Source organism: Acinonyx jubatus, chromosome B2 (assembly GCF_027475565.1).
Source record: "Acinonyx jubatus isolate Ajub_Pintada_27869175 chromosome B2, VMU_Ajub_asm_v1.0, whole genome shotgun sequence".
NCBI classification, from domain to species: Eukaryota; Metazoa; Chordata; class Mammalia; order Carnivora; family Felidae; genus Acinonyx; species Acinonyx jubatus.
In genome coordinates, this window is record NC_069385.1 from 142,034,457 (window position 1) to 142,043,554 (window position 9,098).

Below are 9,098 nucleotides of genomic sequence, written 5' to 3' on the forward strand. Positions count from 1 at the left end.
AGCTTCTGCCCTCACAGCGATTGTTCCCTAGGGAGTGTACAGAACTTTCATTAAAGGATATATATGTGGACTTGTGTTCGCCCCTCCCTGATTCTAAGTGAATCTCCCTTCCAGAATATGAGAGTTCTGGGAGGCATGGTGGTTTTGATGATTGAAGACTGAAAGACGTGAAAAATCAGATAAAGGCAATGTAGTTACATCTTTGAATAAGCCTAATTGGGGTACAGCGTGGGAAACCCTTAAACCTTCTGATATAAAAGCTGTGCAGTCCAGCTTTGGAACCAAGGATGTGCCTGGAAAGATGGGCACGATTTGGGATGTTGTCGGGAAGGTTACACTGAAAACAGTTGCCAGTCTACAGAGTCAGTACAGTTTACAGGAATTGCATCTGGGAGATCTGATCATGAAGATCTCCAAACCAGTGGGTTTTCTTTTTTTTTTTTTTATTTGTTGTGTTTATTTGTTGGGGTGGGGGAGGGGCAGAGAGAGGAGGAGTCAGAATTCTAAGCAGGCTCTTTGCTGTCTGTGTGAAGCCTGACAAAGGACTTGATTCCATGAATTGCAAGATCATGACTTGAGCCGAAATCAAGAGTCAGATGCTCAACCAACTGAGCCAACCAAGTGCCCTGTTTGTTTTTTTAAACTCTGAACTGTTTTCCCCCTTAATACACATACTTGTGCCTTTGAAATGACGATAATTTGGATTGAGGTATCTTCAGTAAGGAGATTCTAGCTTTAAGAATCATTTCCCAGGGGCGCCTGGGTGGCTCAGTCGGTTAAGCATCCAACTTCAGCTCAGGTCACGATCTCGCGGTCCGTGAGTTCGAGCCCCGCGTCGGGCTCTGGGCTGATGGCTCAGAGCCTGGAGCCTGCTTCCGATTCTGTGTCTCCCTCTCTCTCTCTGCCCCTCCCCCGTTCATGGCTCTGTCTCTCTCTGTCTCAAAAATAAATAAACGTGAAAAAAAATTTAATAAAATAAAAAAAAATCATTTCCCATGCAGTTGTTTACTTTTTACTCCTTCATGTTGGGATTTGCACGTAAGATGTGAAAATAACCAAAGGGACCAATGTCTTCATTCTGGCTTTGACCACCTATGTCAAAAATCACAGCTCCTTTCTGTTTTTGGTCCTCCTCTTGACCTCTGTTAGGAGAAATCGTGTAAAGGGGTTCCTTCCATGAAACCGGGGGTGTTTTTCTGCTGCCTCTGCTAATAACATACTCAACAAGTGCTTTGTACAAGGTATCTTGGTCGACCCTAAATGTCTTTCATCAGAAGCCCCAAGGTCTCCAGGCCTTAGTATGGCTTTTGCTGCCAAGGAGTTGGACTTTTGAAAATCCCCAAGTCCCAGGCTCTGGGAATGGGGGAGGGCCCCATACTGAAACTAATTTTTGCAGTGCTCGCTGTGGCTTGTGTCCTCCAGCATTTGTATCACCAGCACTGCTAATATGCAAGGGTTGATAACGAGACTGTTACATGTCCCCACAAACCGAAGCTTGGCATGTAGGAGTTGAGCCTGAAGCACGCCTTTTGACTGTAAAAACTGCAGTTTCTCTATAAAGCCACCAATAAGCAAAGCTAGTGATTATTGTCAGAGTACCCAAACTGCTCGGTTTACTTAATACTGCAGAGACCTCAGTCTGCAGTGCACACCCGTCACTTCGGGAGTTTGGGGGGAAAAGGCCTATCTATGAATGTGGCACTTAACTTTGAAAGGTGTCCATTTGAACAATGGAGAACGTTTTCCTCCCAGTCTCGAGATAAGTTTCGAGGCTTGTTTGTCTAGGTGTGTATGGGGGCAGAAACAAAAATGCTCAAGGCCTCAGACAAGCCCCCCGTCTTCCATGGGGGAGCAGGAGCAGTGACACGTAAGACGAGGGGCGCTGTGTGACCTGAATCTGCCACCGCGTAGGGACTGGCACGATTCAGTCATGTGCTTTCATTCCCAGGTAAACTTGATGCTGAAGGACCCTTGTAGGGAGAGTGGGTACCTGGAGATCCCTCTCTCCCCCCATAATGATGATGGATTTCTGTGGGTCTGCCCCACTGCTCTGGCCTCCCTCATGACTAGTTGGAAGCATATGCAGAATGCTCGTTGGAGCTAAGCACAAAATCTATTGCCTTGGGACAGAAACTGTGTGATTCGCATTTGGATGAATCTGTGACTCTGGCCTAACTACTCCCCTCCATGCTTAAATCACTGAAATTACTTTGCCCGTAGGTTAACGGCTGGCAAGCTACAGATAACCCTGTGTGGGTCCAGTCATGCTAGTCTTGTCCTCTCTCCGCCACATTGTCCGTAGACATTCATTCCTTTTTTCTTCTCTTTACCACCTATTAATTCCTCCTTTTTTTCATCTTTTTCTGTCCTTGGTGGACCTTCTTTCCTCTCCCTTCAAATAACCGAAACCCAGGAACCCCTTGTAGAGACTCTACGAGGTACCAGGTGACTGAGCCCCATGTTGTCACATCTGTTCACTACATAAGCTGTAGTTGGGTGGACTCCAACTTTGGCAGTGAAATGATAAACATCTGTAGAACATATGTATATATGTTAAAATTGTTTTTAATGTTTATTTTGAGGGAGAGAGACACAGAGTGTGAGTGGGCAAGGGGCAGAGAGAGGGAGATGCAGAATCCGAAGCAGACTCCAGGCTCCGAGCCATCAGCACAGAGCCCGATGCGGGGCTCAAACCCGAAGCTGAGAGATCGTGACCTGAGCCGAAGTCAGACGCCCAACCGACCGAGCCACCGAGGCACCCCTATGTATATATGTTTTAAAAGTCAAATAGGTTTATTAAAACTCCGGGTTTGAGCAAACATTGATGTGAATAGGGCAGTATCCAGTCTAGCAGACGGAATGGAGTTCCGAAGAGCTGTACACAATGAAAGACATAGGCAGAAGGGAGTGGGAACAGGAAGTTGTACTGTGGGGGGGGAGGGGGACCAGTTATTATAAAGTCATTTTCCTTAGGGGATGGTGAATTAACTGACTAGGGCTGATCAGGTGATTCTTGACTGACTGGTCTAAGGTTCCCTGGGAGAACCAAAACTGTAAATGGAGTCTGATTGGTAGTGACATGGGGCTTAGCATAAGTGATTCCATTTTGGGTTTGTTGTCTGGGGTTGTGTGTGTGTGTGTGTTTAAACATGTCTATTTGTAGTCTCCAGATATCCCTGCAATGAAGTCACACACCCAGTTATGCTGTCTCAGTTACAGGGATGGAAAAACCTAATGAATTAGCAAAAGATGGCTGAGGGCCCCTGGGTGGCTCAGTTAAGAATCTGACTCTTGGTTTCAGCTCAGGTCATGATCCCACAGTTTGTGGGAGCGAGCACGGTGTCAGGTTCTGTGCTAACAGGGTGGAGCCTGCTTGGGATTCTCTATACCCCCCTCCCCTGCTCATGCACACATGTGCACACTCTCAATAAACTGAAAAAAAAATCAAATAAAAAAGTATTACCAAAAAAAAGTCTCTGCTGGTTCCAGGGCATGTGATTGGTGAGCAGGTGGGGGCTGGCTGTGTGTCCTCTTCCATCCCCACGGTGCAGAGCCTGATCTTCTAGGGTGGAGCCTGCACAGCCCCATGGAGTGGCCTTGAGAATGTCCTTCCTTGGGATGAATCCTTTCCAATGTGTGTTCTTCATCTATTACTCAAAACAGGGCTCCCAGTTTTAAGAAAGGGGTCACACGTACTCAAGGCGTAACAAAGCATCGTTAATATAATGCGAAATTCTTTATGTGTAGGAGGATGTACCTAAACTTTTAGATTACTAGGGCAGGCGAACGGTCTAAGGAATTCTTCGTGCAGATCTCTGGCTGTTCATGTGACAGTGGTGATTTGCAGGCAAGGATTAGCCAGACCTCTGAATATGACCTGTGGTTATTTTTTTTTCCTTTCGGTAACTTAGAAGATAATTTCAAGCAAAGCCATCTTGTTTTGTACTGAACAGTTAAGTACTGTGAATGCCAGGGTAGGCCCCTTGGATTCCTAAAGTGTGATGGTTGTCAGTTGAGATTGTATGCTTGGATAAGTAAGTATCTTAGTAATAGTTTTATGTTTTCATGAAATTCCAATCCTAGCCGTCTCTCCAGATCCAGTGGCTTAGGTATAATTAGATAAAAGGTAGGAAGGAAAACCAGTAAATAGAAACCAGGAGAAATGTTTTAGGACATTGAACTTCTCAATCTCCTGTATATCTATTAAGAAATGGGCTTATTAACTCTACCTTAACATGCCCGGTCCATTTCCATACCTGTTGGTTTTTTTTCTGTGTGTGGCAAATGTGACCTGTAATGGTGTAACTGTCTTCCTTTAATCTTTTTTATTTAAGAGCTGGGGGTGGGGGGGAGGAGAGAGAATGAATCTTAAGCAGATCCACACTCAGTGTGGAGCTGGACACACGGAGCTTGACCCCATGACCCTCGGATCATGACCTGAGCCGAAATCAAGAGTCAGACGCTCAACCGACCAAGCCACCCAGGCACCCCTGTCTTCCTTTAATCTGTAATGGATGTTCTGTATATCCTATGCAGACACAGCCTGTTAATTGGGAAAGGGAGAGAATACAGCTATGAATCCGCTGCTCCCAAAAAGAGACCTTATTTTTACCCAGAAACCAAATCCTCTGAATCAAGATGCAAACTATTTCGATGAAATGTGTAAGAACGGACTTAGTCAAATTTTCATTCTGTTCCTAATGACCTGTCTTTGATTGTATTGTTTCAGAATAAAAAGTTAACTCTTGAGTTCTTTTTCCTTTGACAATCATAGAGCACTTCCTCAGCTCTGTGATTCACTTCCTGTTTTGGGGGACAGGATGTGGGGTAAATGGTGAAGCCCACGGATCTACTCTACAAGCTTGGGCAAATGGAGTGTTTGCATTGTGCATCCAGGGAACAGGGAGTCAAGTTGGCTCTTGTCAAACTAGAATCTTAAAACCAGAAAGTGATGGTTTAGTGTTTACTCTTTGTTTTAATCCTCATAATCTTTTCTACTACCTTGGCTGTTAATCTATTTTGAGAGAGAGAACACGAGTGCGCGTGCAAGTGGGAGAGCAGGGAAGGGGCAGAGAGAGAGGGAAACAAAGAATCCCAAGCAGGCTCTGCTCTCGAACCCACGAACCCATGAGATCATGGCCTGAGCCGAAATCAAGAGCCGGGCACTTAACTGACGGAGCCACCAGGTGCCCCTCCTCTTTCATAAAATTGTCTTTCGGTTTGTTTTCTCTATATTTAAAAATGCCTAACTGATCTCGTGTTGTGTATAAGGAGTGATTCGTAGGGACTTAAATAGGCGTCTCCACTATGCCCACCCTCACGTTGCCAAGGTATCTAAAATGTCGTTTGAATGATACTTAAGGTTTTCTCTTAAAATCTCAAACCTGTCTTCATTTGTGGTATCCTTCAAATGAATGATAAAAACCGTGCCCATACTGAATTGGAATATAGATTTGTCCCAAACTGCTTCTTGCCATTGTTGAGGAGCTGAAGAAATGGGACCTCGAGGGAGGGAGTGGGAAAGAAGAAAAGAGGATTGTACTAAATACCTTGTCCTGTTTTGGGAATGGCCCTTCCACATACATACCTTTTCTAAACTTTGTCTCCTGAGTTACAGAAGCAGATGTGATCTGTGATTCCACAACGAGATGATGAAAAAAAAAAATATACACAAGGGGATTGACTTTTTTTTGGATGAAAAGACCAAGGCTAGACAAAATGAAGGTACAGGATGCCGCACGAGGGTAGCTTACATGCCACCTGCTTGGTAATACTGAGGAAAAAGAATTCCTAGTAAGGATGGTGATCCATCCACACATGGGAGGAAAGCTTTCTGCACTTGTGAAAAATAGAATCTGGGTTCCCCTGTGTCTCCTGGATGAGCTCACTGGGCAATTGTCCTCCTAAATCACGTGATCTTCATGTGGTGTAGCCTCTGGAATCGGAATTGGAGTCCAGATTCCATCTGTCATTTCTGACTTGAATAACTGTCATGATTATGTTGGATTTGAGTTAGAGACTGAAGAAACAGAAGCCACAGCCTTCCCTTTGAGGAACTGGGTGGGGGGGGGAGTGGTGGTGGTCATGAAGGAGCAGGGTGATGAGCATGGAAAATGGAGTAGGGGAGAGTTTATCATGAAATACATTGTTTTGGTTTATGAGGTCACAGTGCCTTTTCTACCTGGCCACATTTGTTCACACCTTTGTGCCCACGTGTCACAGGCAAATCCGGGCCTCTAGATGCTTACCAGCACCTGTGCCTCTTAGGCTAATTCTGTCAACATGATCTATGTGTGGACGATGTATCTGTGACAGTTAAAAAAAAAAAAGCCAAAAACAACTGGTTTTTTCCTGTTGCCAGACAGTCACTGTCTGCAGTTGTTAGCTGGTTTGTGCTGAGGGAATATAAAATTGAAAATTCTAAACTAAGCGTAATTAGGGAGGGAAATTTGTTGCCAACTTGCCACCCCCATAGGATACAACTAAAACCACATGTAAATGATTTTCCAGGGATCCAAGTTAGTTTTTCCCTTCTGCCAACTACTATGGAACACCAAGATTAAAGAGTAGTAACAAGGCCTTCTAATAGGTTTTGGAAACGATTCCATTTGTCTTAGGAAAGGGTATTGGGAAGAACACCCTTTTGAAACATTGACTTAAATATTTTTGGGTTTATGATCCCAACCTACTGCCTTTTGATCTGTTTCTGAGAGCTCAGATTTTCATGTCTTGCTTTTGATTTTTGTCTTGGTGAATTTTTAGAAATTAGAAACTTAAACAGAACACCCATTGCTTAGCATATGGGACAGAAGAATCCCCCGCTTTGGATTTTTTTTTTTAAATAAGGCATCTAACCGCCTCCCCCTTCCCCCTCTCTTATGCCTCAAATGACCTAAGGATTTAGAGGTCCTAGGTCAGATTCTTCGCTTTACACCCAACTGTTTTCTCCTTATATGGTGATCTTCCTGGTTTGTATGGGCCCCAAGGGCTCAGGGAGAATCTTTGTGTTGCCTTCGATGGGTATATGTATGCGCAGTTAGAGGATTCTGGTTATCTGGCTCCCAAACAGAGCCCTGACTCCTCTTCCCCCTTTGCATCTTCTTTACCTTTGAAGCGAGCTAATTATGAAAAGGTACAGGGTAGTGACTCTATTGGCCTGTTTCTGGCGTGCGGGGTGGGGAGATCCAAGCAGAAGGAAGCTTGTGGACCTTGACTCTGCTTTGAGCAGAGAAAATCTTTTTCTCCTTGTACATTGTTAAATCTGTAGGAAAGGCACATCAGCTCAAGATCTGTCACTCTGGCTCCCGGCCAGCATGCCAAATTCTGTCATCTTTGCTGCATGGCCAAGCATATTTATTACATGTTATAATTCTGGGTTTGGTTTTGATCCAGCAATCCTGATACATCATCAGATGGTTAGGGGTGTGGAAAAGGAAAAAGGCTATATTCATTTCTTGACAGGGTCTTGGGAGAAGTGTGAGCACAGAAGTGCATGCTGCAGTTGGCTAGGGCAGGAATTTTTCGTGCGGGCTGTAAACCTCTCCTCTGTGCTGCCTGGAATATTAATTGCATCATCAATTTCTGTTCACACAGATTGGTGATCTCAGACTGAGGACAAATCTGGGCCATGCTCCTGCTCTGGCCACCATATTTCCAAGGAACTCAGCAGTCAGCACCAGCCTTGAGAACGGGGTCCCCGTGGCCCCACACTCCTGGGGTCTATGGTGGAGCTTGGCCTCCATCGGTTTGGGGATGGGAAGGAAGCTGAACTCCTGAACTCTTGGGTCTGCCCTGGCCTAGCATTAACCATTCGGAATTGACTTTCCTTACTCCCTTCTTAAAAATGGCTTCAGAAGGGCAGGAAGTGGTGTGAGTAGATAGTAGTTAAATGAAAAAAAATAGGGAAAATGATTGCATTTGTTTCTTGAGTCTGGAGAGCCTTGACCGTGTCATTGGCAGTAAAGTCTTTCCTGCTCCTAGGGGCTTCACAGATGAATCCTTGGCTTTGGGGTGGCCAGTGAAGGACTGTTCTAAAGCTCAGGAGTACGTTCAGCTGCTTTGCAGGAAGCAATGACACAAGGTTCCAGCCACTCTCCCCCACCTTCCACTTATTGTTTGGGGCTTGGAAACCGGCTGGGATGAGGAGGAAGAGCCACTGAGAAGTGTTTTTTTTTTTTTTTTTTTTTTTTTGGCAGTTTGGCTGCTGAATGAAAGCAGGCACTTTATTTAGAAGTGAGTAGGGAGGGAAATGTAGCTTAGGGTTGACACCCTTCTGGTGCTTATCCATAAATATGAAATGGTGTTAGAACACCAGACACCAGAGAGCTTTCTGATTGGCTGTTGGTGATGTCATCTTGTCATTAATACTGTGCTCAGAAAATAAACTGATCTGCCTGTTTTCTTTCTTTCTCTTTTTTAAAGCTGAAATGTACAAAAATCCATTTTGTAATCTAAAATGAGGCACTTCAGTCACAGCACTTTGAAAGAATGCTATTTCTCATGTGTTCAGAGTCATTTTGGCCTTCACTTGAGCTCTGCAGTAATGAACCACAGGTATTCAGCCTGTCTTGTCTTCTTGCTGAAAAGTGAGGCGACTGCTTTTCAACACCTGGGCACCAACGGTTGACATTTACCCGTATTAAGTGCTAATGCAGTAGATGGGAAAGTCTATCTGTCAGCCTTTAAATGTCTTAGTATGCTCACAGGCAAGGTTGGCGCTTGTGGGTATGGGAGGGATATGGATGGTGATGAAAAGTGCTTGCTTTATTATTCCTAAATCCTAATTTTACTTCTCTACCTCTGATAACTCTGCAGCCAAGTGGACCCCAGCCTCCTTTTCCACTTAATGCTCATCTGATCTCATGCTGCTGTTTGAGCACAAGGATCACACTTGTGGCATATGTCCAGGTTCCCTGTGTAAAATCCAATCGCATTCTTGCTATGCAGGATTGATTGACATTCCCAGGAGGAAAGCCACTGCCCAGCAACTGTGTGACCCCTGCATTGATCTGTGACCCCCAGAGGTCTGGGAAGGTCTCCCCATCCTGCATCCCTACTGGTTCACTCTGATCGAAGGAGGCGTACAGAGTCTTGATTTA